Source organism: Silene latifolia, chromosome 3 (assembly GCF_048544455.1).
Source record: "Silene latifolia isolate original U9 population chromosome 3, ASM4854445v1, whole genome shotgun sequence".
Lineage (NCBI taxonomy): Eukaryota > Viridiplantae > Streptophyta > Magnoliopsida > Caryophyllales > Caryophyllaceae > Silene > Silene latifolia.
The window spans coordinates 131,257,533-131,272,847 of NC_133528.1; the positions used below are offsets into that span (position 1 = coordinate 131,257,533).

The 15,315-nt window shown below is 38.1% G+C and overlaps 1 non-coding gene across 1 annotated transcript; it reads left to right on the top strand.

The window, feature by feature from the left end:
- The first annotated feature begins 6,708 nt into the window (after nucleotides 1–6,708).
- On the top strand, nucleotides 6,709–6,817 carry LOC141650224 (small nucleolar RNA R71). Its single transcript, XR_012546270.1, has one exon. It is a non-coding gene; the product is annotated as a small nucleolar RNA R71 (small nucleolar RNA).
- The last annotated feature ends 8,498 nt before the right edge of the window (nucleotides 6,818–15,315 follow it).

The window sequence follows — 15,315 nt, forward strand, 5'->3', positions numbered from 1 at the left end:
CACGGTTTCCTCAGGGGAAAAACCGCTCTCAAAGAAGGTATACCTCTTCTGGTTGCCAATTATTCGACTCAGCTGCTAACTGAGCAATTTCAGACTCCAGCTCAATGATTTGAGCATCCATACATCTATCACTCTCTTGCCTCATGGATACGAATGTCTTCATTAAAGACCTCAGTTCCACAACCTCTTTTTCTTGCATCTCAGCTGCTAACTGAGCAATGTCAGTTTCGAGCTTATTAAGTCGCGAATAAGTGCGTCTATCATAATCTTGCCTCACTCGATCATAATCTTGCATTTGAGATGCAAGTGTCTCCAATAAAGATTTCAGCTCCGCAATTTCTTCTTCTTGTATAACAGGAGGATCTTGTTGCGGTGGCCATTGATAGGGTGGATGTGGCGGCGCAATTACAGCTGCATTGTGCTCAGCAGAACCACATCTCCCGCAGCAAATCACCGGCTGTTCCATATAATAGGACATTGGTGATGGGTCAACGGTACTCAAGCCTTCCCTTTGACGATCTTTCACCTAGAACTGTCTAGGTAGTACCTGTAAGGCCTATCAAAACAGCACTAAAGGAAAGATTAGAACGACCTCAAGGGAAAAATCCCCTGAGGCTAAAAACAGACAAAAATTAAACAAGTAAATAATTATTTGCCTCCCTGGCAACGGCGCCAAAATTTGATACGGTCGTTTATGTACCAAAAATAAACCTAAATATACTAACAGAAGCTAGTGATAAGTAGGGTCGATCTCCACAGGGAGGCTAAGTTGCTATCTATCTGTTTAATTCGGTCTGTCGGGATGTCACAGTGTGGGGTTTTGATTAAACTACTGGGGCTAAGGCAAGAGGGAAAGGAAAGCGAGAAATTAACAGTAAGAGAGATTAACAGTAAGAGAAGGGAAATATGCTAGGAGTCGGTCTACCGTGACAGCTACACTATCGGGTCAACTGAGTCAATTAAATTATTGATAAGAAGAGCGAGGTCGTCACCTTTCGGTCCTTAAACCTACGATTATACCCTTTCGGTCTCTAATCGCCCTAGGGTCTCCTAACTTAGCTTTCGCCCTAATTAGGTATCACCTATTGTAATTAAGCAAGCTTTCCCTTCCAATCTTTCGATCCAGGTCGGGGTTAACTAGATAAATGGTCTCCTGCATGCATACATTCGACCTAATAGCAATTATATTGCCTAATACAATTCTTATCACAAGACTAATCTAATCAAATTGGTCCTAACATATTACTACCACGGCTTCCCTAATCCTAACATACTAAGAGAATTAGCTAGACATGATTAAAGGGAGAACATGAATAAAGGAAGAACAATAAATTAAAGAGGAATAGAAAGAGAAAGAAAGAAATACTGAATTAGATCCGGAAGAAAGTAACAGTAACAAAGTAACAAAGTGTTAAGAATAATTAGAGAGGAGAAGCCCCTCTAATTATGTCGTCCTAATATCCTATTTATAAGAAAAATAGGATTTATTAAACCTAATTGACGGAAATAAGCTTAAAAGTCCAGCCCATCAGCGAATCCACTCGATCGAGTGGAATAAAACCACTCGATCGAGTAAACTAAGCTCAAAACTGGTCGATCGAGAGGAAAAGTTACTCGATCGACTAAAGCTAAATATGCAACTGGTCCATCGAGTAGAAAAAGGACTCGATCGAGCAAAATTCTACTCGATCGAGTACTTTCCAGCAACAGTTTCCTGCTTTGCGCACTGAACCTCAAACGGCTGCCATTTCTTCGTTACTTGGGCAAACATGGTGATTCTGGTGGCGTTGGAAAGCTAAAAGGACAAGCTTTCATCTCCAACTGGAATCCCCTGAATATGAATTGTAGAACTCGAGATATGGCTCTCCAAAGTAGGCACTAGCAATTTGAAGTTCTTCCTTTGCTCGCCTAGCTATCTTTCTTCTTTGCGCATCTCAAAATAGCTACACTCCCGCTCCAAATTCACTCTTCCTCCAAATACATGCTAAACGGACGGTAAAAGGTTTGATTTCACTACTTTCTGGTCCATTCCTGCAAATAAGACAAAATAACCCAAAGTAGCATATTCGGGGCATTTCGTAGCATAAAGCTACGATAAAAGCGTAGAAATATGTGCATAAATAGGCTAAAAAGACTATACAAAATGCACGTATCAGTACCTTATCGCCAATATGGAACTCGCGCTTAATAATTCTCTTGTCGTGCCAGCGCTTCGTTTTCTCTTTGTAGATCCTAGCATTATCATAGGCCAGCAGCCTAAATTCCTCCAGCTCATTTAGCTGTGTCATACGTTTCTCACGAGAGAGGTTAGGATCCAAATTCAAATCACATATAGCCCACCAAGACTTACGCTCCAACTCAACAGGTAAATGACATGTCTTACCATAAATCAATCGGAATGGTGACATCCCAATCGGCATTTTAAACGCGGTCCGATAAGCCCATAAGACATCATCTAACTTAAGACTCCAATCTTTCCGTGATTTAGAAACAACTTTAGCTAAATCTTCTTTCAATTCTCGGTTAGAAATCTCAACCTGACCACTAGTTTGGGGATGATACCCCAAACCTCTACGATGTTGGACACCGAATTTAGTCAATAAAGCACTAAGTTGTTTCTCTTTAAAATGCATTCCACCATCGCTAATGACAACCCGAGGGACACCAAAACGAGGGAAAATAATCTTTTTAAACAGTTTAATCACGGCCTTCGCATCGCAATGGGGAGTAGCAATAGCTTCCACCCATTTGGACACATAATCTACAGCTACGAGGATATATTTATTACCTTGACTGCTCGGAAAGGGTCCTTGATAATCAATGCCCCAGACATCGAAAATCTCAACCTCAAGAATGCCTACCTGTGGCATCTCGTGTCTCTTAGAAATATTCCCCAATCTTTGACAAGCATCGCACTCAGCAACAAAATTGCGACAATCTGCATGCAAAGTTGGCCAATAGAAACCAGATTGGAGTACCTTAGCCACAGTCCGGGACGGACCATGGTGACCACCATAGGCAGAAGAGTGGCAAGCTTCTAGGATATCCTTCACCTCCCATTGAGGCACACATCTCCGGATAAGACCGTCTGCGCATTCCTTGAAAACATAAGGATCATCCCAAAAGAATTGTCTAGCATCATAAGCGAACCGCTTCTTCTGCTGCCATGAAAGCTCGGGTGGTATCTTACCTGTCACAGCAAAATTAGCGTAATCAGCAAACCACGGAGGTGGATAAGACCCCGAAGTAGTAATAGCTAACAGACTCTCATAAGGAAAAGAATCATTAATGGGTAACGAATCCTCCCTTTCTGTCAGCTGCAGACGAGATAAATGGTCAACCACCACATTCTCTGCACCTTTCTTATCTTTGATCTCCAAATCAAACTCCTGCAAAAGGAGTATCCACCTCAAAAGCCTCGGCTTCGCATCCTTCTTAAGAAAGAGAGTCTTCAGCGCTGCATGGTCAGTATAAACAATAACCTTAGAACCTAACAAATAAGACCGAAATTTATCTAAGGCAAAAACTACAGCTAGAAACTCCTTCTCAGTGGTGTAATAATTGACTTGAGCCTCATCCAGAGTTCGGCTCGCATAATATATGGCATTCAAAACTTTATTTTTCCACTGTCCCAAAACTGCACCAATCGCATAATCGCTGGCATCACATATAATCTCGAATGGGAGGTCCCAATCAGGCGGCTGAATGATTGGCGCAGAAACTAGAGCCTCATTTAACCTGTTAAAAGCTAAAAGGCACTCATCAGTAAACTCAAAGACAGCATCCTTAAGGAGCAATTGTGTAAGTGGTTTAGCAATTTTTGAAAAATCCTTAATGAAACGCCGATAAAAACCAGCGTGACCAAGGAAACTCCTCATTCCTTTAACATTCACGGGAGGAGGCAATTGCTCAATCACCTGCACTTTTGCCTTATCAACATGTATACCCTTATCAGAAATCAGATGCCCTAACACAACTCCCTCATTGACCATGAACTGACATTTTTCCCAGTTTAAAACAAGATTAACATCAATACAACGCTGCATGACTTTATCAAGATTAGCTAAACAACGATCAAAGTCATTACCATAAACTGAGAAATCATCCATAAATACCTCCATAATGTTCTCTATATAATCAGAAAAAATTCCCATCATGCACCTCTGAAAGGTAGCTGGGGCGTTACACAATCCGAAAGGCATTCTGCGGTATGCAAAAACACCCTGTGGACAGGTAAAAGTGGTCTTACTCTGATCATCCGGATGAATAGGGATCTGAAAGAACCCTGAATATCCGTCTAGAAAACAGAAAAATTTGTTAGAAGCAAGTCTTTCAGTCATTTGGTCAACAAAAGGGAGGGGGAAGTGGTCTTTCTTGGTGGCGGCATTCAACTGTCTATAATCAATGCACATCCGCCACCCTGTCACAACTCGCGTTGGTATTAATTTATTTTTCTCATTTTTAACCACGGTAGTCCCTTCTTTCTTCGAAACTACCTGAACTGGGCTAACCCACTTGGAGTTGCCAACTGTATAAATAATACCTGCATCGAGTAGTTTCATCACCTCGGCCATAACAACTTCCTGCATCTTCGGGTTCAACTTGCGTTGACCCCTGTCGTAAGGCTTGTGGCCTTCCTCCAGCTCTATCTTGTGCATACAAATATCAGGGCTGATGCCCTTAATATCATCCAAAGAATAACCTAAAGCTTTCCAGTTTTTCTTAAGCACTCACATCAAAGCAGAAAGCTGGTCATCATTAAGCTTGGCACTAACAATAGCTGGGTATTGCTCCGTATCATCTAGAAAAACATACTTAAGATTAGGAGGAAGTGGCTTACGCTCTGGCACCTTTACCTCTACAGCATAGGAAGAATCAGCTTCAATGGTATAGCAAGTGTTTACCAAATTTTCATTGGCCAGGCTTATGAGCATCTCATTTTCTTCCTCCGTGAGCTCGTAGCTTTCCATTGAGGCTACCAAAACATCTAGCTCCTCAGCATTCTCCGCTGTATTATCTGCACACTCATCTAAACGGGTTAGATCAGCTAGGGGATCCTTGGCTAAGGATTCCCTCCAGTTACAATTAACAGCCCTGTCAACAATATCAACGGAATAACACGTATCTTCATCAGCAGGTTCAGTCACCTTACGAGCAAGACTGAACTCAATGGTGTCATCCCCTACCTCTAAGGTTATGATTCCGCGTTTGACATCTATTACAGCCCCAGTTATATGTAAAAATGGTCTACCTAAAATAATAGGTATCTGACTGTCCTCTGCAATGTCCAAAACAACAAAATCGACAGGAATAAAAAACTTACCCACTCGAACGGGTACATCCTCTAAGACTCCTAAAGGTCTCTGAGTCTATATATTTGCCATCTGAAGGGTAATATCGGTCACCTTAAGTCTACCAATATTTAGCTTTTCGCAAACAGAATATGGCATGACACTGACACTGGCCCCTAAATCACAAAGGGCCTTTCCAATTTCGTGGTTACCTATAGTACAAGGAATTGAAAAGCTACCCGGGTCCTTTAATTTAGGTGGTATGTTAATTTGCGAAAGAGCATTACATTCTTCCACAAAAGCAACAGCACCATCATCATGAAAATTTCTCATACGATTCAAAATGTCTTTCATAAATTTAGCGTAAGAGGGTACCTGGGTAATTAGATCAGTGAAAGGAATGGTTACCTCAAGATTCTTGACCATCTCCAAAAACTTACCAAACTTGCGCTCCAGCTTAGTATTCTTTAAACGCTCCGGATACGGGACTGCAACACTGGCCGTAGGATCAGCAACCTTCGGCTTCCGTAAATTTAAAACCTCCGTCAAATCATCAATAAGTATAGAATCATGCAAATTAATTGACGGATTTGCGTCCTGCACTGGAGACCCAGTCGATCGACCATTGGGCTCGGTCGATCGACCACATACACTGGGTTCGAACAGTTTCTGGTCAGAAACTCCTTCGTCAGGAACTTCGGTCGATCGACTGATATTGTTGGTCGATCGACCACATGCGCTGGGTTTAATTAGTTTCTGGTCAGAAACTTTTTCATCAGAGATTCCAGTCGATCGACTGATGATGTTGGTCGATCGACCGCTGGTATTGGCAGTAAAGCTCGTTTTCGCACCAGAATTCAAATTTGTCTTTTCATCATTTCCCGAGTCTTCTCTTGGCTTATCGTGACCATCATAAGAAAGGCCACTTCGGAGATTAATGGCATTAATGGTTTTAATTGGCCCCTCACATTTGCTTGAAGAATTGGCGACTTGGTTAGCCGCTAAATTCTCTAACTGCTTCACAAAATTCTTTGCAGATTCAATCTCAGCTTCTTCTATTTTCGTGACTTGAACCAAAAGAGCTCGGATTATTTCTCTCAATTCCGCGATCTCATCTGAGTTATGAACAGGAATTTCAATTTCTCTCTCGGAAACCTTAGAAGTCTCGAGCTTTTCGAGTCGGGCTGTAATAGAAGCTATGAGTGTCGCAACGGCACTCATTTCATCACTTTGCTTTCGCGAGTTTCCACGCGAACTCCCAAACTCAGCTCTATGGACTGCCATCTCCTCAATAGTGTTCCAACCTTTATTCTGACCAGTATTATTTTGGAACCTACCATTCGCAGCTGCATCCAGGATAACCTTGTAGTCATCATATAAAGAATTGTAGAATAGGTTGCAAAGGTACCACTGCTAGAAACCGTGGTGAGGGACAGACCGAACCAAACTCTTGAAACGTCCCCATGCTTCACAAAATTCCTCATCAGGTCCTTGATGGAAATTTGTAATTTTGCTTCTCAAGGCATCAGTCTTTGCGAGTGGGAAGTATTTTTTGTAGAAAGCTAATGCAAGAGATATCCAATCCGTGACTCCAGCTGCTACCCTATCAAGGTAGCGGTACCAATCTCGCGCAGAATCCTTCAAGGAGTATAAGAACATCATCCCCTTTACTTCATCTTGGGTCACCCCAGTGACATGGTATGGAACAGCAGAGAGTCCGTGAAAATTTCCATATGCTTCAAAGGATCCTCGTCCGGTAGACCAGCAAACTGATTTCGCTCCACTAAATCGATATTGGAGGAACGAAATTCGAAGTGACCATGAGTAGGGGTGGGTAAATCGTATCCCTTTGGAACATGCTGCACTTTTGGCTGAAGATTATCATATATTGTAGTCATGATCGCGAAACAGAGAGTACTCAAGCCTTCCTCTCAAAAATCTGTCTTCTAACTGTGCAAAAGCAAAACTAGAAGCAAGAGTAAGCAACGGCCTCAAGGAACCAAAGTTCCTTGAGACAAGAAAAATAAACTAAAAATAAAGCAAACAGAATTACACCGTCTCCCCGGCAACGGCGCCAAAATTTGATACCGTCGTTTTGTATCAAAATTAAATTTATAAATCCGAACTAAAACTATAGCTAGTGATAGTAAGGGTCGAACCACAGAGAGACAAGATCAATTCTATTTGCTATTTTCAGTCTATAAATGTAACAATTGTGGGGGGGGGTTGGTTGATTGATTCTCTACTAACTACTGAAAATTAAATGAAGTTTAAGTAGATAATAAAAGGTAGCTAGGAATTTCGGTTCACCATGGCTTAAGGGTCAGTCTAGTAAAGTCAAGGTCTGTCCAATACCGTCTCAGGATGTCAAATAGGTCGTCAAAGTCCCTATTCAAATTAAGCCTTTCGGTCTCTTTTCCACCCTAGAAAGAAACTAAATTACTTTCGCTCTATAGTCCTTCCAACTACTTGTAAGAAATCTAACTCCGCTAATTTCTCAATTTAGCAAAGGGGTAAAATCTCACAGCAGTAAATAAGACCGGTACGGGTTCAACCTAGACTTAATAAAATCATCTCATGGCGCCATGGATTCCCTAATTCCTAGCATAGGAGTTTTACCTACGCATGATTAAAACTATAACAATTGCAAACTTAAAGACATACAATGAAATTGACATGATTGAATTGAAAATTAGATAGAAGATTAAAACTGAATTACTTGAAAATAAATTGGTAACAACAAGAATTAAAAGGACAAGAATAAAGGAAGATTGAAATTAAATTAAAGCTTACTAAGGAAATTGATGAACAAACAATTAATTCGAATCCGTGCCTCCACTTCGTGTCTCCAAAACTAGATCTAAAACTTCAGTTGTTGAATAATAAAAAACATAACCTAAATTATTGTTGCCTCCTACTGATAAACGTTCTGCCCATCAGATAATTACAAGTGGGCTTTCAAAAGTTTAACGCATAAAGTAAATCACAGGTTCGCGACCTGGTCGATCGACCAAGTGGCACGGTCGATCGACCACCAAGACAAGATCTTTGCCTCTCTTTGCACTTCCACGGTCGATCGACTGGAGATGTTGGTCGAACGACCAACTACGCTGTGCAGTAACTTCTTTTCTCTTCCAACCAGCCTCTTCACTCCATGCACGCATCCCAAGGTGAACAAGTCCGAACTCCCATCTTCCGAGTTTCCATGAAGTTGCCTCTGGAGGACGATTAAAGCTTGATTTAGCTCACTTCCACTCATTCCTACAATAAATCATAGAAATTCTAAAGTAAACCGTTTCGGGAAAAATAGTAGCTTTAAGCTAACAAATACGCATAGAAATACGTGCCAAAAATGTGAATAAAGTGTATAGAATATGCACGTATCAGCATGCATGCTGGTGTTGTCTTATTTTCTTGATCTTATTATTAGATGTGGATGCTGGTGTTGAAATTCTTTGAATAATGTTGCAAAGATATGGTGCTTTCATTGTTACAATATGTATTGTTACAGGTTTGGACTGTAATGGAATTACAGTAATTTTAAAAAAAAAAAGGTTCAACAATAACAACGGTTATATTTAAATTACCCGTTGTTAATACTTTCAACAACGGTTATAGTTACATTACCCGTTGTTATTACTATCAACAACGGTTATAGTTACATTACCCGTTGTTATTACTTTCAACAACGGTTGTAGTACCCCTACCCGTTGTCATTTATTTTTTTGGACATATTTCATTTTGGCGCAAATTTGGTGAAAATATATTACAACGGGTATATTTTAACCGTTGTAATAAAGTTTTGACAACGGTTGACTTTAATTGACCCGTTGTTATTAACATATAACAACGGTTTTGTTTTGAGGACCCATTGTCAATAGTTTGTCTTAAAAAAAACTAATTTACAAACACATATAGCATACCACACAAACACACACAACACCAGTTCAACCGTTGGTATCCTGAGTTTATTATTCTCTCTTCCTCGCTTTCTACATTCTCGTTGCCGGCCGTCGCCCAGATTCTGTTGCCTTCCCTTATCATCCTGCTCGTTCTCTTTATCATCATCATCATCAGGTATGTTCACTTTAATTTTGTGTTTCGTCATTAGGGTTTTAAGACGATCATCTTTTTTTCTTTTTCATGCATCTGTTTGTTTTTCGTCTTCTTTGTTATTTTTATCATCCCGCATCATCTACTTCACTCCTCTTATTAGGGTTTAGGATTTTAGAAGCTCAATCTGTTGTTTTAAATTTTCATTCCTATTAGGGTTTAGGGTTTTAGATAATACTCTGCATGTACGTTGTTAAGTTGTTCATTTCCTATTTCATTCATATTTGGGTTTTAGGATTATCATGAGTGAAAAACGGAAAAAAAGTCAAAAGAATAATAAGCCTGGGGATAATAAGCCTGGTGAGAGGGGTGCTACGAAGTGCAAGGAAGCCCTTGCAGCTATAGTCGTTAAAGAGCCGATGAAAATAACATGGAGCTCGAAGGGTTTCCCTACTGGTCCAAATGCGGGTTATTTATCCGGTTGGATTGGATGTTGCACAAGACAGTTTGTGCCTATCCATTTAGATGACATTAGAAATTTGAATCCAAAATTGGCGGAGTTATACTTAGCTCGTGTAAAGGAAGCCTTTGATATTGCCGATGAATGCCATGATAAATATTTAATGCATAAGGCAGGGGATGCCCTAAGGCAGTGGAAGTGTGACGTTGCTAGGGATTGGTTGTATGTGGACAAGGCAACGGGGGAGATGCGTAAGAACCCACCGAGAGACAATAAGTGTCCCACCATCAGTCAGGAACAATGGGATCTTTTCAAAGAGATGAGAACTACTGAGAAGTTTCAGGTTAAATATCCTCGCCTTTTAATGATTTGCCTATCATTATTTTAATTAATGAGTTCTTTATATAATCTTTTTATTATCTCATCTACTTGCGCTTTTATATAATTATTTGAAGGCCGTTAGCAGAAGAAATCGTGCTAACATTTCATGCAAGAAGGGGAAATGGTATGGTTCTCGAGGCGGTTACAGAAAGATAGAAGAGAACCTCGTAAGTAGCATGCATTCCCCTGTGAGACTTTATTTTTTTAATCACACTTGGACTTGCATTGATACACATTTACATGTATAACTGTTACCATGTTAATGTGTAGGTGGCAAAGGGAGTGACCAACTTGGATCGGCATGTAACTTATAAAGAAGGACACACGCCTAAAGGATCCCGGTCGCGTGACAAATATGATGAGGAAGTGTTGGCCAACATAGTAAGCATTATTTTATTAAGACGAGTTCATTACTAACTTTAATATTTTAGTCACAAATATAATTTGAATTTTATTTAATATATTATAGGACAACGTATTGAAGGAGGTAGAAGAAGGGAAATTCACTCCCAATGGTCGTAATGACGTTCTTGCTAGAGCGATTGGCCGACCCGAACATCCAGGTCGATTGAGGGGCGTCCCGTTACAGGTTGGAGTAACGAAATATTATGGAAAAACTGCCCCGATAAAGAAGAAAAGGAAGACTAAGTCTGAGAAGGCTGACATGGTACCATTTATTCTATTATTTTCATTTAAGTTCAATTCACATGTTATTATTGGGATAAAAACTGCTGAAACATTACATTCTTGGCACGCAGCTTCAGTTAATGGCATCGGTACTACTAAAGTTGAATGCTGGAGGCAAGCTTTCCGAAGAAGAAGTGAAGATGATGGAGGATGTCATTTATAAAGGGGGTAATAAGGTACAACAGATTGGTCAAGAGGCCGCTACTACCTTGGCAATACATGAGAAGGAAGTATCGGTCAACGAGATTCAGAAAGATCAGGTACCTAATGCTTCTGAAGTTGCAACAACTAAAGCCGATCAGGGACCTAATACTTCCTTATTTTTATTTTTTTTTTTTGGGTAAGATCAGGGGGTGTGTTCCCTGCCAGCTCTAAAATGCTATAACTTCTGACATCGTGCCATTGGTTAATTTTTGCCCCTTATAATGAAAAAGGGTAATAAACAAATTAATATTACGTTTCCCCCTACAATTGCATTTTCATAACTAATATATCTACTTGTTAATAATGATGATGTCTCTTGATGTAGGACTCATTGGGTGCTAGCAGCCATCATGCCGACGAAGAAGAAAGTATTTTGGTTGGACTCTATACATCATCCACCAAGCGAGACTTTTAAGCGCTTGATTATTAAGTAAGTTTATAATACTGATTTATTTATAATAACATTAAGTTTCAATTTTTATTTATAGCAAAAAGCTCATTTTTGCCACAAAAATATGAGTTTCTGCCTCCTTTTTTTTTTTATAAAAAAGGGGCCTTTGAGAAGAAAAGAGCTAACGAGGATCAACCCACGAAAGATTCTGATCATGACCCTACTTTTATTACGATAACAGGGGTACGTGCTCAAATACAATATCTTAAGTGCAAAAATCTGTGTTTAATACCAATACAATACCTAAAGTTCAAGATTCTGATGTGAGCCTTCTCTCGTCTGTTTGTTTTTATGTAATAATAGGTCCTTCGCTAGCCGGATAGCATACAATGTGGATACTACGTTTGTCGGTTCATGTTGGAGATTATTAGGCGAAGATTTATCCTTATTCCAGAAAAGGTTAGTAATTTAATAATGTGTTTATTACTTTTTTTAAATTAGAGCTGATGTTGTCTTGCTTGCTGCTATACCATGATGTTGCTATGCAGTATTTGATGTTGTTACAATAATGTCTTGTCTTTGTTTTTTCCGCAGTATGTAATCAACCCGTCACAAGAGATTCAGCAGTACAAAAGTTTAGATATAGACAAGGTAAGGGACATGTTGGGCAAATACGTCTTAGAACATAGAAATGCATGATACTCAGAGCTTAGATCAGCTTATTAGTAAAATTTTTGTTGAAGTTAGGGAATGATTAGTTCATGTAAATTTAACTCCTTGTAAGTATATATATATATATATATATATATATATATATATATATATATATATATATATATATATATATATATATATGATCTTCTTCTTTGTGGTTGAATTGAATCTATTGAGTTCGATGAACCCATTTGTGATTTATCTTTGTCTTTGGTATATGGTCTTTGCGATATATGCGAGGTTTTTGAATGGCATGAAACAAATTTAATTTTTAAAAATATTAGGAGTTCGTAATAAAAACGGTTACTAAAAAAACCGTTGTGAATACCTTTCACAACGGTTACTAAAAAAAAACCGTTGTGAATACCTTTCACAAATACCGCGCATAATATTCAACAACAGGTTTTAAACGAAGAACCGTTGTTAAAAGTCTTCACAATTTTGGAGGGAAAGTTACAACAACGGGTTTTAAACAAAGAACCGTTGTTACTACAAATTTCAACAACGGGTATGTAGCATATACCCGTTGTTAAAAGTCTTCACAATTTTGGAGGGAAAGTTACAACAACGGTTATACATATGACAACAGTTGTTATATTATTCCCACCAAATTTTTGAAACACTTTCCACAACGGCTTACACGCAACAACAACGGCTTTTAACCGTGGTGAATACTTTCGACAACGGTTTAAGTAAATAACCTAACCGTTGTAAATACCTTTTACAACGGCCGCTTTAACAACGTCCGCTTTTTGTTTTTACAACGGTTTTTACCCATTGTTATAGCCTGTATCTGTAGTAGTGAATTCTCTACCCTAGCCTAACCGTTACTCCATTCAACTCTCATACTAATTTTGCAATAATTTCTACCACCATAAAGATTATATAAAGCAACCCATTATATACAACCCTTTGAATGCTTTGTTTTTTTCCTAATTAATATTTGTGTTATTTAAAGTTTGTGAACACTAATTTTAGTGTACATCATTTAACTTCCAAATTAGCATTATTTAGCCTCTCCTATTTAAGATCTTCTCATTTTTTTTCCTCCAAAACAATCATTTGGGGGTGGTAAAAATTTGCAGTATTTTCTTTAACTTGAATTTGGAATGACGAATTACTAATTTGTGTATTGTTTTTTGTTGTACTTTTGTTTTGTAGGCGGTACGAAAGGAAGACCTTGTGGTGAAGTCGTATGATTAGCGGCTAACTTTTGATGCCATGCACACTTCACAGGTAAATTCACTTTTTATACAACTAACAACTTCAATATTTCAATTTGGTTTTAAAGTTTTCTAATTCGTACATAATCAAATTCTAAAATTTATGAATTTTTATTAGATGATGATCAAAATTAAAGAATAGGATATGTATCAATGATGAAATAAATTCCGATTTCATTTGATATTCACAAAAAAAAAATCAACTATCTAAATTTTAATTTACTAGAGATAACCTGTGATTTTCACGGGTAACAAAACTAGTTAATTGTCTTATCTAAAAATGCACGCGGTGCCCTTGAACTTTGATGTTTTGCCCGAAATACCCAATTTTTTTATCCGAAAACCTTTAAGAGGCTATAACTTGTGTTTACGAGCTCAGAAAGTGACGATTTTTTTTTCAAATTGATTGTCTTTTCGAGAACTACGACTTGAAAAAAAAAATTGTCGAGTTTGGAATTCGTGACCAAGAGATATGGTCACTCAAAGTTTGTTCGGTAAAAAAAACTTTGACGTACAAAAACTCCTAGCCACGAGATCCAAATACGATAATTTTTTTTTTCAAATCGTAGTTCTCAGAAAGATAATCGATTTGAAAAAAAAAATTCACTTTCTGAACTCGTAGACACGAGTTATAGCCTCTTAAATTTTTCCGAAACAAAAAATTGGGTATTTCGGGCAAAAATCGAAACTTCAAGGACACTTATTTCTTCGTATTGTAAGTAAAAATAGAGAACTTTTCATTATACTCCTAGTTAGATAACCCCTCCTTTTCTATTTTACTTATATTTGTATTTAAGTTTATTGATTAAGGGGTATTTATGATATTTCACTAATTTTTCTTAAATATTACTTTAAATCAAAGTAAAGTGAAATGAAGGTAGTATTTGATGAAAGAAATAGAGATATATGTAATGGGACAAAAGAGGCACAAATCTAAGCGCCACTTCCTATGGAAGAGGGTTTCTCTCCATTTCCTAAAAAGAAATGGAGAGGCAATTTCCTTTCGGTGGTCCAGATCGTATTCTGGCATCATTGAACGGCTCAAAATTAATGGGTAAAAATAAAGGGATAATAAGGTTTGGTGGGAAAAATATTATTAAATGAGTTTAAGAGAGAAAATGGAGAGGATCCATTTTGCTTCCTATGTGCTTACAAAACCTATCTTTACCTTCTACACAACTCTAAGAAATTATTAAAAAAAATGTAGCATTTTCCTTTGTTTTTGATTTATTTCCAGCTACTTGTCATATACTACGATATTATACAAATAATTACGGAATATTTCATATACATTTTGAACCTTTTACTAGAAGGACAAAGATGGCCTTCCACATTTTTTGCAAATGGCAATTGGTGTCTTAACAAGTTTTGAAAGGTTAATACATGTATTTTAATAATACAATTTCTATGTTGAAACAAAATGTAAGGGGCGATTGACAAGTTGGTTAAGATATAGAGTCCTTACGGTCTAGGTAATTTGGAGGTTGATTTCGTCGCATCACATTGATACAAATCACAAATTATATTATCCGACAATTGTATATTATGTCGACTTAGAAAGCGAACATTTTATAATAAAAAGTAGAGGTAGCAATTATTGACACGACTCGAAAACATGATACGAACCCGATACGAAATAAACGGGTTCGGGTTAAAGCGTGTGACCCATTTAAGTAATTGGGTTGACACGAACACGACACGAAACTTAAATGGGTCGGGTTAGGATTGAGCTCTTTTGACACGAACTCGACACGAATAACCCATTTATTTAAAAGTTTCATAATATAGTTGAATTTAATCAATAATCCAACCAAATAACCTAAAAATAATCATTTTCATTTATCATTTTTGGGATAAAGGGCTACAAAGCTTACCTTAGTTTATTAGTTATTGGTTTAAACGGGTTAAATG